At 38.7% G+C, this 18,512-nt stretch overlaps 2 protein-coding genes across 4 annotated transcripts in view; both read right to left on the bottom strand.

Annotated features, from left to right (window-relative positions):
* PPIL3 (peptidylprolyl isomerase like 3) overlaps positions 1 to 2,858 on the bottom strand; it is a 448,181-nt gene extending 445,323 nt beyond the window's left edge. The window contains exon 1 of the mRNA XM_050750672.1: positions 2,849 to 2,858. The gene's annotated coding sequence lies outside the window, so the exon portion shown is untranslated. The remainder of the gene's footprint in view (positions 1 to 2,848) is intronic.
* Positions 1 to 18,512, bottom strand: part of FLACC1 (flagellum associated containing coiled-coil domains 1) — a 63,936-nt gene that overhangs the window by 16,221 nt on the left and 29,203 nt on the right. The window lies entirely within an intron of this gene.

The following is an 18,512-nucleotide window of genomic DNA, read 5'->3' as shown; positions in this document are numbered from 1 at the left end:
TTGGATGGCAATTTGGCCAAATATATTAAAGGGCTTAAAAATGTTCATTCCAAAACAAGAACAAACTAACCTCAAAGCTAGGAGAAGAAAAGAAATAACTAAGATCAGAACAGAACTGAATGGAATCAAGATTCAAAAATCCATACAAAGAACCAATGAAACAAAAAGTTGGATCTTTGAAAGGATGTGCAAGACCAATAGCGTGCTAGCTACATTAACAAAGAAAAAAAGGATGATCCAAATAAGCACATTCAGAAAGGACAAACGTGACATTAAAACCAATCCCACAGAAATACAAAAGTTCCTCAGAGACCACCATGAACATCTGTATGCATACAAACAAGAAAATCTACAGGAAATGGATAAATTTCTGGAAATACAACCTCCAAAGATTGAATCAAGAAGCAACTGAAACCCCAAATAGACAATATTGAGTTTTGAAATTGAATCAGTAATAAAAAAACCTAACACACACACACACAAAAACAAATTCTGGGACCAGAAAGATTCACAGCCAAAATCTACCAGAAGTACAAAGAAGAGCTGGTACCAATTCTACTGAAACTATTCCAAAAAAATGAGGAAGAGGGACTCCTCCCTAACTTATTCTATGAAGCCAGCATTATCCTGATACCAAAACCTGGCAAAGACAAAAAAAGAAACTACAGGCCTACAGGCCAACATCCTTATGAAGATAGACTGAAAAAATGCTCAACAAAATACTTGCAAACTGAATCCAGCTACACATGAAAAAGTTAATTCATGGTCAGGCATCGTGGCTCATACCTGTGATCCCAGCACTATGGAAGGTTGAGTCAGGAGAATTGCTTGAGCCCAGGAGTTTGAGCAACATGATGAGACCCCATCTCTACAGAAAAAATAAAAAATAGCTCTATGTAGTAGTCCCAGCTCTTTAGGAGGCTGAGGTGTGAGGGTCACTCCAGCCCAGGAGGTTGAGGCTTCAGTGAGCTGTGATTGTGCCACTGCCCTCCAACCCATGTGACAGAATAAGACACTGTCTCAAAAAAAAAAAAAAAAAAAAAGTTAATTCACCATGATCAAGTAGTCTTCATTCTCACAATGCAAGGTTGGTTCAACATATGTGGATCCATAAATGTGATTCACCACATAAACAGAGTTAGAAAGAAAACCCATATGATCATCTCAATAGACATGGAAAAAACCTTTGATAAAATCCAACATCCCTTCATGATAAAAACTCTCAGCAAATTAGGTTATCAAAAAAACATACTTCAAAATAATAAGAACCATCTATGACAAACCCACAGCCAACATCCTAATGAATGGGTAAAAGCTGGAAGCATTCCCCTTGAGAACTAGCACAAGACAAGGATGCCCACTCTCACCACTCCTATTCAACATAGCACTGGAAGTACTAGCCAGAGCCATTAGTCAAGAGAAAGAAATAAAAGGCATTCAAATAGGAAAAGAAGAAGTCAAATTTTTTTTCTGTTCACTGATAATATAATTCCATACCTAGAAAACTCTAAAGAATCTGTCAAAATGCTCCTGGAACTGATAACAAGTTCAGTAAAGTTTCAGGATACAAAATCAATGAACAAAAAATCAATAGCATTTCTATACACCAATAATGTCCAAGCTGAGAGTCAAATCAAGAATGTAATCCCATTCAAAATAGACACAAAAAGAATAAAATACCTAAAAATACAGCTAACCAAGGAGGTAAAAGGAGAACTACAAAATGCTGCTGAAAGAAATCAGAGACAACACAAACAAATGGAAAAACATTCCATGCTGATGGATTGGAAGAGTCAATATCATTAAGATGGCCACACTGCTTAAAGCAATTAAGAGATTAAATGCTATTCCTGTCAAACTACCAGCATCATTTTTCACAAAATTAGAAAAAATTATTGTAAAATTCATATGGAACAAAAAAGAGCCTAAATAGCCAAAGCAATCCTAGGCAAAAAGAACAAAGCTGAAGGCATCTCATTAACTGACTTCAAACTATACTATTAATACAAGGCTACAGAGATGGTGGACGGGAGGCAGGACTAGATTGCAGCTCCCACTCGGATGGACAGAGCAGCATGTGGTCTTGCATCATGAACGTTTGCTCCAGAACTACTGCAGGAATAATTCAGGAAAGTCAAGAGAATCCACAGGCCCTCTGAAGGAAGTAGATTGCTCCTGCAGGACCCGGGAGATGCCCCAAATACTGTCAGTGTCCAAACTGTGGAAGTAGGAAAGGGGGATTGTTCACCTCCAAACACACAACCTTACTGGGGAACCTGAAGGTCTAGATCATGAGAGAAAGTTCTGACCTTTTCTGGAGCTGAGTCAATTTAGAGAACCAAGTGAAATACAGGGTTAGAGGAAGTAGTGGGAAAAGCCCTGTGGGCTCTCTGGGTTCCCAGGGAAGCCATTTCTGACTTGTCTCACAGGGCTACCTGGGGAGGACTGCCAGAGGAACTCGGAAAAGATCACAGGTAGAAGGAAAACTCCAGCTGAACTTTGTAACAATTCCAACTGAATAGGAAATCTCCTGGCCAGAATTTGGGGGAAGGCATGAATCTGGTGTGCAGACCCCACAGGCAGGGAAACACAAAAGCACTAGTTGCTGGAGGCTGGTAGCCTGGGGCAAGTTCTCAGCCCTGTTTGCCCACTGCCTGGAGACAGACTTGGTGCTACTGGGTTGGGGGCATGGTGCAAGTAAGATCAATCTTCTGGGTTTCATGAAAGCTGGGTGAAGTCTGTGACTCCCAGTTTTCCCCCACTTCCCTGACAACCTGCATGACACAGCAGAGGTAGCCATAATCCTCCTGGGAACATAATTCCATTTACCTGGGAACCACACCTCCATCCCCCATAGCAGCTGCAGCAAGACCCGCCCAAGGAGAGTCTGAGCTCAGACATGCCTAGCCCTGTCCCGACCTGATGGTCCTTTCCTACCCACCCTGGTAGCTGAAGACAAAGGGCATATACTCTTGGGAGTTCTAGGGCCCCACCAACTACCTGATCCTCCCCATACTACTACAGCTGGTGCTCTCTTGAAAGTGCCACCTCCTGGCAGGAGGCCAACCAGCACAAAAGCAGTGCATTAAATGACCAAAACTAAGCAACCTCACAGAGTCCATCTCACTCCCCTGCTACCCCTACCAGAGCAGGTGCTGGTATCCACAGCTGAGAGACCCACAGATGGTTCACATCACAGGACTCTGTGCAGACAACCCCCAGTACCAGCCTGGAACCTAGTAGGCCTGCTGGGTGTCTAGATCCTAAAAAGAGATAACAATCACTACAGCTTGAGGTCTCAGGAAGCCACATCCCTAGGAAAAGGGGTAGAGTACTACATCAAGAGAACACCTCATAGGACAAAAGAATTTGAACAACAGCCTTGAGGCCTAGACCTTCCTTCTGACAGAACCTACCCAAATGAGAAGGAACCAGAAAACCAACTCTGGTAATATGACAAAACAAGGTTCTTTAACATCCCCCACAAAATCACATTAGCTCACCAGCAGTGGATCTAAACCAAGAAGAAACCCCTGATCTACCTGAAAAAGAATTCAGAAGGTCAGTTATTAAGCTCATCAAGGAGGCACCAGAGAAAGGCAAAGACCAATTTAAGGAAATCAAATAAATGATACGAGAAATGAGGGGATAAATCTTCAATGAAATAGCATAAATAAAAAACAATAAAAACTTTAGGAAACAATGGATGCACTTATAGAAATTCAAAATGCTCTGGAAAGTCTCAGCAATAGAATCGAACAAGCAGAAAAAAGAAATTCAGAGCCTGAAGACAAGGTTTTTGAATTAACCCCATCCAACAAAGGCAAAGAAAAAACAATACTAAAATATGAACAAAGCCTCCAAGAAGTCTAGGATTATGTTAAATGAGCAAACCTAAAAATAATTGGTGTTCCTGAGGAAGAAGAGAAATCTAAAAGTTTGGAAACATATTTGGGCAATAATTGAGGGAAACTACCCCACCCTTGTTAGAGACCTAGATATCCAAATACAAGAAGCTCAAAGAACACCTGGGAAATTCATCACAAAAAGATCATAGCCTAGGCGCATTGTCATCAGATTATCTAAAGTTAAGACGAAGGAAAGAATCTTAAGAGCTGTGAGGCAAAAGCACCAGGTAACCTGTAAAGGAAAACCTATCAGACTAACAGCAGATTTCTCAGCAGAAACCTTATAAGCAAGAAAGGATTGGGGCCCTATCTTCAATCTCCTTAAACAAAACAATTACCAGCCAAGAATTTTGTATCCAGCAAAACTAAGCTTCATAAATGAAGGAAAGATACAGTCTTTTTCAGACAAGCAAATGCTAAAAGAATTTGCCACTAACAAAGCAACACTACAAAAGCTGCTAAAAGGAGCTCCAAATCTTGAAACAAATCCTGGAAACACACCAAAACAGAACCTCTTTAAAGCATAAATCTCACAGGACCTATAATATTAAACAAACAAACAAACAAAACACACACACACACACAAAAACACAAAAACAAAATTAAAAAAACCATACACACAGAAAACCAAGGTATACAGGCAACAAATATTACAATGAATGGAATGGTACTTCACGTCTCAATACTAACATTGAATATAAATGGCCTAAATGCTCTACTTCAAAGCTACAGAATTGCAGAATGGGTAAGAATTCACGAATCAACTATCTGCTGCCTTCAGGAGACTCACCTAACACATAAGAACTCACATAAACTTAAGGTAAAGGGGTGGAAAAAGACATTCCATGCAAATGGACACCAAAAGTGAGCAGGAGTAGCTATTCTTATGTCAGACAAAACAAACTTTAAAGCAACAGCAGTCAAAAAAGACAAAGAGGGACATTATATAATGGTAAAAGGCCTTGTCCAACAGGAAAATATCACAGTCCTAAATATATATGCACCTAACACTGGAGCTCCCAAATTTATAAAACAATTACTCCTAGACCTAAAAAATGAGATAGACAGCAACACAATAATAGTGGGGGACTTCATTACTCCACTGACAGCACTAGACAGATCAACAAGACAAAGTTAACAAATAAACAATGGATTTAAAATATACCCTGGAACAAATGGATTTAAGAGATATTTATAGAACATTCTATCCAACAACCACAGAATATACATTCTATTCAACAGCACATGCAACTTTCTCCAAGATAGACCATATGATAGGCCACAAAACAACCCTCAATAAATTTAAAATTGAAATTATTTCAAGCACTCTCTCAGACCACAGTGGAATAAAACTGGCAATCAACTTCAAAAGGAATGTTCAAAACCATGCAAATACATGGAAATTAAGTAACTTGCTCCTGAATGAGTATTGGGTCAACAATGAAACCAATAAGGAAATTAAAAAAAATTCTTCAAACTGAAAGACAACAGTGACATAAAACCTATCAAAACCTCTGGGATACAGCAAAGGCAGTGCAAAGAGGAAAGCTAATAGTCCTAAACACTTATATCAAAAAGTCTGAAAGAGCAAAAAGAGACAACCTAAAGTCACACCTCAAGGAACTAGAGAAGCAGGAACAAACCAAACACAAACCCAACAGAAGAAAGGAAATAACCAAGATCAGAGCAGAACTGAATGAAATCAAACAAACTAACAAACAAATAAAAAATACAAAAGATACATGAAACAAAAAGCTGGTTCTTTGAAAAGATAAATAAAATTGATAGATCATTAGCAAGATTAACCAAGAAGAGAAAAAAATCCACATACGCTTAATTAGAAACGAAAAGGGAGATATTACAACTGACACCACAAAGTACAAGAGATCATTCAAGGATACTATGAACACCTTTATGCACATAAACTAGAAAACCTAGAGGAGATGGATAAATTCCTGGAAAGATACAACCCTCCTAGCTTAAATCAGGAAGAATTAGATACTCTGAACAGACCAATAACAAGCAGTGAGATTGGAATGATAATAAAAAAATTACCAACAAAAAAAAAGTACAGAACCAAATGGATTCAAGCAGAATTCCACCAGACATTCAAAGAAGGATTGGTACCAATCCCATTGACACTATTCCACAAAACAGAGAAAGAGGAAATCTTCCCTAAATCATTCTATGAAGCCAGTATCATACTAAAACCAGGAAAAGACATAACCAAAAAAGAAAACTACAGACCAATATCCTTGATGAACATAGATGCAAAAATCCTTAACAAAATACTGGCTAACTGAATCCAACAACCTATCAAAAAGACAATCCACCACAATCAAGTGGGTTTCATACCAGGGATTTAAGCTTAATATACTCAAGTCAATAAATGTGATACACAACATAAAAAGAATGAAAAATCACATGATCATTTCAATAGATGCAGAAAAAGCATTTGACAAAATTCAGCATTGCTTTATGATTAAAACTCTCAGCAAAATTGGCACATGAGGGCCATACCTTGTAATAAAAGCCATCTATGACAAACCCACAGCCAACACCATACTGAATGGGGAAAAGTTGGAAGCATTCCCACTGAGGACTGGAACAAGACAAGGATGCCCACTCTCACCACTCCTCTTCAACATAGTACTGGAAATCCTAGCCAGAGCAATCAGACAAGAGAAATAAAGGGCACCCAAATCAGTAAAGAGGAAGTCAAACTGTTGCTGTTTGCTGATGATATAATTGTATACCTACAAAACCCTAAAGGTTCCTCCAAAAAGCTCCTAGAACTGATAAAAGAATTCAGTAAAGTTTCCAGATACAAAATTAATATGCACAAATCAGTAGCTCTGCTATACACTGACAGTGACTAAGTTGAAAATCAAATCAAGAACTCAACCCCTTTTACAATAGCTGCAACAGAAAAATAAAATTTTTAGGAATATACCTAACCAAGGAGGTGCAAGACCTCTACAAGGAAAACTATAAAACACTGCTGAAAGAAATCATAGATGACACAAACAAATGGAAACACATCCCCTGCACATTGATGGGTAGAATCAATATTGTGAAAAAGATCATACTGCCAAAAGCAATCTACAAATTTAACGCAATTCCCATCAAAATACCACCATTGTTTTTCACAGAACTAGAAAAAAAAATCCTAAAATTCATATGGAACCAAAAAAGAGCCCACATAGCCAAAGCAAGATGAAGCAAAGCAAAACAAAACAAACAAACAAAAAATCAAAAAACAAAAAACCCAGCAAATCTGGAGACATCACATTACCTGATTTCAAACTATATTATATGGCCACAGTCACCAAAACAGCATGGTACTACTATAAATAAAAGCACATAGACCAATGGAATAGAATAGTGAACTCAGAAATAAACCCAAATACTTACAGCCAACTGATCTTTGACTAAGCAAACAAAAATATAAAGTGGGGAAAGGACACCTTATTCAACAAATGGTGCTGGGATAATTGGCTAGCCACATGTAGAAGAATGAAACTGGATTCTCATCTCTCACCTTACACAAAAATCAATGCAAGATGGATCAAGGACTTAAATCTAAGACCTGAAAATATAAAAATTCTAGAAGATAACATCAGAAAAACCCTTCTAGACATTGGCTTAGGCAAGGATTTTGTGACCAAGAACCCAAAAGCAAATGCAATAAAAGCAAAGATAAATGGCTGGGACTTAATTAAACTAAAGAGCTTTTGCATGGCAAAAGGAACAGTCAACAGGGCAAACAGACAACCCACAGAGTGGGAGAAAATCTTCACAATCTATACATCTGACAAAGGACTAATATCCAGAATCTACTAAAACAAATTAGCAAGAAAAAAACCAAATAACCCATCAAAAAGTGGGCTAAGGACATGAATAGACAATTCTGAAAAGAAGATATACAATTAGCCAACAAACATATGAAAAAGTGCTCAACATCACTAATGATCAGGGAAATACAAATCAAAACCACAATGACATACCACCTTACTCCTACAAGAATGGCCATAATAAAAAAAAAATAGATGTTGGCATGGATGTGTACATAGTAGTTGTACTATGGAAAGCAACATAGAGATTCCTTAAAGAACTAAAAGTAGAACTACCATTTGATCCAGCAATCCCACTACTGGGTATCTACCCAGAGGAAAAGAAGTCATTACATGAAAAAGATACTTACACACGCATGTTTATAGCAGCATAATTCACAATAACAAAAATGTGGAACCAACCCAAATGTCCATCAATCAATGAGTGAATAAAAGAACTGTGGTGTGTGTGTGTGTGTGTGTGTGTGTGTGTGTGTGTATATATATATATAAAAAATGGAATACTACTCATCCATAAAAAAGGAATGAATTAATGCCATTCAACACAACTTGGATGAGATTGGAGACTTATTCTAAGTGAAGTAACTCAGGAATGGAAAACCAAACATCGTATGTTCTCACTCATAAGTGAGAACTAAGCTATGAGGATGCAAAGGCATAAGAATAACACAATGGATTTTGAGGACTCAGGGGAAAGAGTGGGAAGGGGGTGAGGGCTAAACGACTACAAATTGACTGCAGTGTATACTGCTCGGGTGATGGGTGCACCAAAATCTCACAAATCACCACTAAAGTACTTACTCATGTAACCAAACACCACCTGCTCCCCAATAACCTATGGAAATAAAAAAAAAAATTGAAAAAAAAATAAGGCTACGGTAACCAAAACAGCTTGGTACTGATACAAAGACAGATACATAGACCAATGGAATAGAATAGCAAACTCAGAAATAAAGCTGCACACCTACAACCATCTGATCTTCAACAAAGTAGACAAAAACAAGTGGTGGGGAAAGAGTTCCCTATTCATAAATCGTGCTGGGATAGCTGACTAGCCATATGCAGAACAATAAAACTGGACCCCTACCTTTCACCATATACAAAAATCAACTCAAGATGGATTAAAGATTTAAACGTAAGACCTCAAACTCTAAGAATCCTAGAAGAAAACCTAGGAAACACCATTCTGGACATTGGCCTTGGGAAAGAATTTATGACTAAGTCCTCAAAGCAACTGCAACAAAAACAAAAATTGACAAGTGGGACCTAATTAAACTAAAGAGCTTCTGCACAGTAAAAAAAAAAAAAAAAAAAAAAAAACAAAAAAACAAAAAAACCCAAAACAAAACAAAACAAAAAAACCCCCAAACTATCAACAAAGTAAACAGGCAATCTACAAAGAAGGAGAAAATATTCACAAACTATGCATCTGACAAATGTCTAATATCCAGAATCTATAAGTAACTTAAACACTTGAACAAGCAAAAAACAACCCCATTAAAAAGTGGGCAAAAGACATGAACAGACACTTCTCAAAAGAAGACAGAAGTTTGTTTGTGTTTTTCCAAAATGGCAGATTAGAGGCATTGCTAGCATACTTCTCCCACTTGGAAAAACAAAATAGTTGTAGAGATTGACACTGAACTTTTTTCAAGAAGCAATGCAGAAACTGAATAGGAAAACCAAAGGAATCTATAGACCCTTTGAAGGAAGCAGAAGGCTGCAGGTTACACTGTGATTCAGGTGAAGGACTGTGAGTTCCCAGAGTGTGAAAGGGAAGACTCACTCTGCATTACTCCTGGAATACACACCCCCACTGGGGACCCTGAAAGTCCAGACCATGGGAGAAAGCCCTAACCCTACTCAGCACAGGAACTGACTTGGGGAGGGATGTGGAATATAAAAGTGGGAGCAGTGGCAGGAAGATTCTTGCATGCACTCCCAGATTCCAGCATGGACAGAGGTAAGCCATTTCTTACTGTTCCTCACAGGGAACCCTGTGGAGGACAACTAAAAAGTTTGGGCAGTGGTTGCAGGTTGAAAGAAGTCTCCCTTAGGTGGGGATGAACTCCCTTGGCCAGGGCCAGGGTAGAGGAGAGTGAAAAGTGGGCTGCAGCCATGAGTGCAAGAGCTGCCAGTGTAGAACAAGGTGCCTGGCTTTGCAGTGGACAGGGAGGGGCTTGGCCTGAAAGCTATGGTTGCTATCTCTGCAGGGAACGTATATGACTCGGGACAGTTGCAAGTTCTGAGTGCAGGCTAACTGGAACTTAGCTTGCTGCTGCCAGTGGAACACGGTGGGAGTGCATCTGTCTTTCCAAGTGCATGGGATCTGTGTGGGGCTCACAGCCACCTGCTTCTCCCCACTCCGCACAAATTCTACTGTGCGGCAAATGCAGCAACACTGCCTTTTGGAACATTAACCCAGTGGCCTGAGAACCACTCCTGCCCCTTGACACCCACAGGGGCTGCTGCTTGCCCTGCACAGGGAGACTCAGAGCACAAACCCACCTGAACCAACCCTCATCTGGCTTTGCCCTGTCACCTGCCCTGGTAGTTTAACACAAAGGACAGAAACTCTTGGGAGCTTTATAGCCCCACTCATTGCCTGAGAAACCAGAGTAACCCCTCTGGACAACATAAAGCAAGCAAAAATCCTATTGCTACTATTGCAGCTGGTTCTCTTTTGCAAGCCATTATAGCATCTCCTGGTAGAATAACAATGTGCCCAGGAAGAAGATGGCTGTGTAATCTCAGCTATCACCACTGCCTGCACCACTCTGGCTAACCAGGAGGTCCTGAGTTTGTCCACAGGACCAGTTCATTACTACTAAAACCAGTGTTCGAGAAAGCCAACACACTAAGGCTATCAATAACCAAGGACTCTCACAGAGTCTATTACCCTGCCACGCCCATTAGAGCTGGTGCTGCTACCCACTGTTGGGAGACTTGAGGAGAGGTTACATCACTGGATCCCTTGCAGATATTCCCTAGCACCAGCTCAGAGTGTGGTACCTTCACTGGGCAGCTAGACCCAGAGACCCTGTTCCCTTAGGAGTGGGATCCCCCTGATCCTAGGGGAACAGGGAGTGCACCCCATCAAGAGAACACCCTGTGGGACAAAATAATCCAGATAGCAGGACTTGAGAACCAGATCTTTCTACTGGTGGGAAGTTTTTTCCAGCTGAGCTGGGCTTAGCAGGAAAAGTCTTCAGCTCTAACCCAACAGACAGACAACCCTGGTGTGTGTGAAGGGTTCTGGAGAAGGGGATATATCCCCCCAACCCATTGTCTACCACTGCAGGCACAGTTGGGGCTTCTCCCATAGGAGCTCAGTGTGAGTGCCACTATAGACAGACTTTCTGGAAGACATCAGGGTGACTGCATCCCCATAGGAGAGGCACCCTCCAGGTTCAGGCTTGTATGAGAGACGGTCACAATTTCTCTCTATTTGGAACATCAAAATTCCTGCAGATGAAAAGAGGTGCCTACCTGATTGGAAAAGCTGAGCACTGAAACAGGAATGTTTCTGAGAGGGAGAACTTTCCTGCTAACCTGGCAGGGGAGCTGAGGTGGCTCCAATCCTCACTCCCAGTAAGACCTCAGTGCAACTCACTCCTCCAGCTACCTCTGTCAAGGCTGAGACCTCTGCCCATCATTGGGTATTGCATTTACCCACGTGCTTTAGCCACAGCTGATTCCTACCCAGGGACACCTCCCCTACCAGCCTAAAGCTGGAACCATCAAACTAGCAAATAAAATACTGGAGAAAAGTTCGGGCGCAGTGGCTTATGCCTGTAATCCTAACACTTTGGGAGGCTGAGGCGGGTGGATCACTTGAGGTCAAGGGTTCGAGACCAGCCTGGCCAACATGGTGAAACCCTGTCTCTAATAAAAATACAAAAATTAGCTGGGTGTGGTGGTGGGTGCCTATAATCCCAGCTACTCGGGAGGCTGAGGCACAAGAATTGCTTGAACCCAGGAGGCAGAGATTGCAGTGAGATCATGTCATTGCACTCCAGTCTGGGCGACAGAGTGAGACTCAGCCTCAAAAACAAAAAACAAACAAACAAACAAAAAACTGTCAAAAATAAATAAATGAAGTGCATGCCATGGGGGAATGAGATAAACTTTAAGACACCTCTATCATTATAGCCCCATAGGAGACAGTGATCTTGCTAATATACCAGGCACAATGCTACTACAACCAGCATCTGAGAAAGCCACATGTAAAAACTCTCTCTAACCAAGGAAATATTACAGAGTCTTCACCCCCGAAAGCACCAAGAACCAAATTAGGCATTAATATGATAAACATTAAAGTCACATCCTTAAGTGGAAAAAAGAAATTGAAAAACAAACAAAAAAAGAAACACAGTCAAATCAAACATAAATTCAAGGGTAATTAGAAGAAATAATCTACCCAAATGAGGAGGAACCAGAAAGGTAACTCTGGTAATATGACAAAACAAGGTTCTATAACACCCCCAAAAGATAACACTAGCTCTCCAGCAATGGATCCAAAGCAAGATGAACTCTTTAAAATACCAGATAAAGAATTCAGAAGATCAATTATTAAGCTACTCAAGGAGATTTCAGAGAAAGGTGAAAACTATTATAAAGAAATTTAAAAAGTGGTTCAGGATATGAATGAAAATTTTTCTAGAGAGATAGATATTATCAAGAAAAATCAATAAGAATTTCTGGAAATGAAAGACACATTTAGGGAATTACAAAATGCAGTAGAAAGCTTTAACAATAGACTAGAACAAGTAGAAGAAAGAATTTCAGAGCTTGAAGACAAGGTTTTTAAATTAACCCAATCAGAAAAAAATAAAGAAAAAAGAATCAAAAGAAATGAACAAAGTCTCCAAGAAATATGGGATTATGTTAAATAGCCAAACCTAAGAATAATTGGTGTTCCAGAGGGAGAAGAGAAAATAATAAGTCTGGAAAACTTTTGTGAGGGAATAATTGAGGAAAACCTTTCTGGCCTGGCTAGAGATCTAGAAATCCAAATCCAAGAAGCTCAAAGAACTCCTGGGAAATTAATTGCAAAAAGATCTTCACTAAGGCATATAGTCATCAGGCTATCTAAAGTCAACGTGAAGGAAATAATTCTAAGAGCAGCAAGACAAAAGCATCAGGTAAGCTATAAAGGAAAACCTATCAGAACAACAGCAGACTTCTCAGCAGAAACCTTACAAGCCAGAAGGTATCGGGGTCTTATCTTCACTCTCCTTAAACAGAAAAACTGTCAGCCAAGAATTTTGTATCCTGTCAAACTAGGTTTTATAATTGAAGGAGAAATAAAATCATTTTCAGATAAACAAATGCTGAGGGAATTTGTCACTAGCAAACCAACACTACGAGAAATGCTACCAGCCTGGCCACATGGCGAAACCCTGTCTCTACTAAAAAATACAAAAAAAAAAAAAAAAAACAAACTCGGGAGGCTGAGGCATGAAAATCTCTTTAACCCAGGGGGCAGAGGTTGCAGTGAGCCAAGATTGCACCATTGCACTCTAGCCTGGGCAACAGAGCCAGACTCTGTCAGAAAAAAAAGAAAAGAAAAGAAAAGAAAAGAAAAAGAAAGAGAGATAGAGAGAAAGAAAGAAAGAAAGAAGGGAGGGAGGGAGGGAGGGAAGGAAAGGAAAGGAAGGTAGGCAGGCTAAAAGGAGTTTTAAACATTGAAACAAAAGCCCAATATGCACCAAAATAGAACCTCTTGAAAGCTTAAAACTCATAAAGTCTATAAAACAATAAAGGAATGAAAAAAGAAAAATCATATACATAACAATTAACATCATGAAGAGAACAGTACTTCACATCTCAATATTAATTTTGAATGTAAATGGCCTAAGTGCTCCACTTAAAAAATACAGTATGGCGTGGCTCACGCCTGTAATCTCAGCACTTTGGAAGGTCGAGGTGGGCAGATCACAAGGTCAGGAGATCAAGACCACGGTGAAACCCCATCTCTACTAAAATACAAAAAAATTAGCTGGGCGCGGTGGCAGGCACCTGCAGTCCCAGCTACTTGGGAGGCTGAGGCAGGAGAATGGCGTGAACCCGAGAGGTGGAGTTTGCAGTGAGCCGAGATGGTGCCACTGCACTCCAGCCTGGGCAACAGAGTGAGACTCTGTCTCAAAAAAAAAAAAAAAAAAAAAATACAGAATGGCAAAATGGGTAACAAAAATCACAATCCAAATATCTGCGCTCTTCAAGAGACTCACCTAACATGAAAGGATTCAAATAAACTCAAGGTAAAAGGGTGGAAAAAGATATTCCATGCAAATGGACACCAAAAGCAAGCAGGAGTAGTTATTCTTATGTCAGACAAAACAAACTTCAAAGCAACAACCGTAAAACAAAACAAAGTCAGTCAATATAATGATAAAAGGATCAATCCAACAAGAAGGTATTACAATCCTAAATTTACATGCGTCTAACACTGGAGCTTGCAGATTCATAAAACAATTACTATTAGACCTAAGAAATGAGATAGACTGCAACACAGTAATGGTAGAGTACTTTAATGTACCACTGACAGCACTAGACAAATCTTTGAGACAGAAAGTCAACAGAGAAATAATGGACTTAAATAACATGCTAGAACAAATGGACATAACAGCTATTTACAGAACATTCTACCCAAGAACTATAGAATATATATTCTTCTCATCAGCACATAGAACAGTCTCTAAGATAGGCCATATGATAGGTCACAAAACAAGTCTCAATAAATTTTTAAAAATTGAAATCATATGAAGTATCTTCTCAGGCCATGGCAGAATAAAATGAAAAATCAACTTCAAAGGGATTCTTCAAAGCTATACAGATACATGGAAATAAAATAATCTGTTCCTGAATGTTATCTGGGGTAAACAATGAAATCAAGATGGAAATTTTAAAAAAATTTTGAATTGAATTTTAATGACACAAGTTATCAAAACCTTTGGGATAGGTGGGGTGCGGTGGCTCACACCTGTAATTCTAGCACTTTGGGAGGCCAAACAGGGGGATCACTTGAGACCAGGAGTTTGAAACCAGCCTGGCCAACACGGTGAAACTCCATCCTTACTAAAAATACAAAAATTAGCTGGATGTGGTAGTATGTGCCTGTAGTCTCAGTCTCAGCTACTTGGGAGGCTGAGGCACTAAAATTACTTGAACCTGGGAGGCAGAGGTTGCAGTGAGCCAAGATGGTGCCACTGCACTCCAGCATGGTTGACAGAGTGAGGCTCTGTCTCAAAACTAAAAACTGAAAAAACCTCTGGGATACAGCAAAAACAGTATTAGGAAAGTTTATAGTGCTAAACGCCTGCATCAAAAAGTCTGAAAGAGCACAAATTGACAACTTAATGTCACACTGCAAGGAACTCGAGAAACAAACAAACAAAAACAAAACTAAGCCCTAAAATAGAAGAAGAAAAGAAATAACAAAGATCAGAGCAGCACTAACTGAAATTCAAACAAAAAATACAAAGATCAATGAAACAAAAAGCTGATTCTTTGAAAAAATAAAATAGATAGACTAAATTAGCTAAGATAAGAAGAAAACATTAACCAAACAAAGAGGGGAGAGAAGATCTAAATAAGCACAATTAGAAATGAAATTGGAGACAACCCACAGAACCACAGAAATACAAAAGATCACTTGAGGCTACTATGAACACCTTTTTGCATACAAACTAGAAAATCTACAGGAAATAGACAAATTCCTGGAAAGTTACAACTCTCCTGTATTAAACCAGGAAGAAACAGAAACCCTGGACAGATGAATACAAGCAGTGAGATTGAATCAGTAATTTAAAAATTGCCAACAACAACAACAACAACAACAACAACAACAACAGCCCAGGACTAGATGGATTCACAGCTGAATTCCACCAGATGTTCAAAGAATTGGTACCAATCCTACCGAAACGATTCCAAAAGATTGAGAAAGAGGGAATCCTCCCTAAATCATTCTATGCAGCCAGTATCACCCTGATACTCAAACCAGGAAAGGACACAACAAATAAAAAAACCTACACACCAATTTCACTGATGTTGAACATAGATGCAAAAATTCTCAAGAAAATACTAGCTATCCACACCCAATAGCACATCAAAAAGAAAATTCAAGAGGATTTTGTCCCAGGGATACAGGGATGGTTTAACATACACAAGTCAATAAATGTGATACATAAACAGAACTGAAAACAAAAAACATATGATCATCTCAATAGATTCAGAAAAAGCATTTAATAAAATCCAGCATCCTTTATAATTAAAACTCTCAACAAACTAGGCATAGAAGGAACCTACCTCAAAATAATAAAAGCCATATATGACAAACCCACAGCCAACATCATACTGAATGGAAAAAAGTTGAAAGCATTGCCCTTGAGAACTGGAACAAGACAAGATGTCCACTTTCACCATTCTCATTCAACATAGTTCTGGAAGTCCTAGCTAGAGCAATTAGAAAGGAGAAAGAAAAAGGGCATCCGAATTGGAAAACAGGAAGTCAAACTATTGCTGTTTGAAGATTATATAATTGTATACCTAGAAAATCCTAAAGACTCCTCCAAAGACTCTAAGATTTGATAAACGAATTCAGTAAAGTCTCAGCTTACAAAATCAGTGTACATATATTGGTAGCACTGCTATACATTAACAATGACCAAGCTGAGAATCAAGTAAGGAACTGATACCCTTTTACAACAGCTACAAAAAAAATAAAATACTTAGGAATGTACTTAACCAAAGAGGCGAAAGATCTCTACAAGGAGAACTATAAAACACAGCTGAAAGAAGTAATAGATTATGCAAACAAATGGAAATGCATTCCATGCTCATGGATTGGAAGAATCAATATTGTGAAAATGACCATACTGTCCAAAGTAATCTTGCATTACAGATCCAATGCAATTCCCATCAAAATACTAACATCATTTTTCACAGAATTAGAAAAACAAATTCTAAAATTCATATGGAATCAAAAAAGAGCCAGAATAGCCAAAGCAATACTAAGCAAAAAGAACAAATCTGGAGGCATCACATTATCAGACTTCAGATTATACTACAAGGCTATAGTTACCAAAACAGCATGGTACTGGTATGAAAGCAGGTACATAGGCCAAGGAAACAAAATAGAGAACCCAGAAATAAAGCCAAATATGAACAGCCACTTTATCTTTGACAAAGTAAACAAAAACATAAATTGGGGAATGATACTTTTTTAAATAAGTAGTGCTGGGAGAATGGGCAAGCCACATGTGGAAAAATGCAACTGGATCCATATTTCTCGCCTTATAGAAAAATCAACTCAAGATGAATCAAAGACTTAAATATAAGACCTGAAACTATAAAAATTCTAGAAGACATTAGAAAAACTCTTTTAGTCATTGGCTTAGGCAGATAATTCATGACTAAGACCCCAAAAGCAAATGCAACAAAACCAAAAATAAATAAATAGAACCTAATTAAACTAAAAAGCTTCTGTATAGCAAAAGAAATAATAAACAAACAACCCACAGAATGGGAGAAAATATTTGCAAACTATGCATCTGACAAAGGACTAGTTATCAAAATCTACAAGGAATTAAAACAAATCAGCAAGAAAAAAACAAATAATCCCATTAAAAATTGGCAAATGACATGAATAGATATTTCTCAAAAGAAGATATACAAATGGCCAACAAACATGAAAAAGTGCTCAACACCACTAATTGTCAGGGAAATGCAAATTAAAGCCACAATGAGATACCACCTTATTTCTGCAAGAATGGTCATTATTACAAAGTAAAAAAGAAATGTATTTTGGTGTGGATGTGGGGAAAAGGGAACACTTATATACTGCTGGTGGGAATGTAAATTAGTACAACTTTTACGGAAAACAGTATGGAGATTTCTTAAAGAGCTGAAAGTAGATTTAACATTCAATCCAGCAATCCCACTACTGGATCTCTATCGAAAGGAAAATGAGTCATTACATGAAAAAGACACTTGCACATGTATGTTTATAGCAGCACAATTCACAGTTGAAAGATATGGAACCAACCTAAGCGCCCATTGACTAATGAGTGGTTAAAGAAAACGCAGCATATACACATCATAGACTGCTACTCAGTCATTAAAAGGAATGAAATGTCTTTTGCAGCAACTTGGATGGAGTTGGAGGCCATTATTCTAAGCGAAGTAACACAGGAGTGGAAAACAAAAAACTGTATGATGTCACTTATAAGTGGGAGTTAAGCCATGACTATGCAAAGGCATATTCATTAATGAATTTTAGAGACTCAGAAGGGGGAGATGGGAGAGCGGCTTGTGATTAAAAAAACCTACACATTAGGTACAATGTACACTACTCAGGTGATAGATGCACTAAAGTCTCAGGAATCACCACTATATAATTCATCCAGGTAACAAAAAAACCATTTGTACCCCCACAGCTATTGAAAAAAAACTTTTTTTTAAACCCCAAAGTAAAAAAAAGTTGGAACAATTTTCTTTTCTTTTATATAATTTTTACATGTGTTAGCTTTAGGGTCAAATTTATTTCTTTTTTATTTTATTTATTTGTATATATTTTTTGAGATAGAGTCTTGCTCTGTTGCCCAGGCTGGAGTGCAGTGGCATGATCTCGGCTCACTGTAACCTCTGCCTCCCAGGTTCAAGCGATTCTCCGGCCCCATTTTCCTGAGTAGCTGGGATTACAGGTGTGTGCTACCATGCCCGACTAATTTTTGTATTTTTAGTAGAG

The sequence above is a fragment of the Macaca thibetana genome, chromosome 12, assembly GCF_024542745.1.
Source record: "Macaca thibetana thibetana isolate TM-01 chromosome 12, ASM2454274v1, whole genome shotgun sequence".
Taxonomy (NCBI): Eukaryota; Metazoa; Chordata; class Mammalia; order Primates; family Cercopithecidae; genus Macaca; species Macaca thibetana.
The sequence above is the reverse complement of the archived record's forward strand: the minus strand, read 5'-3'. Positions and strand labels throughout refer to the sequence as shown.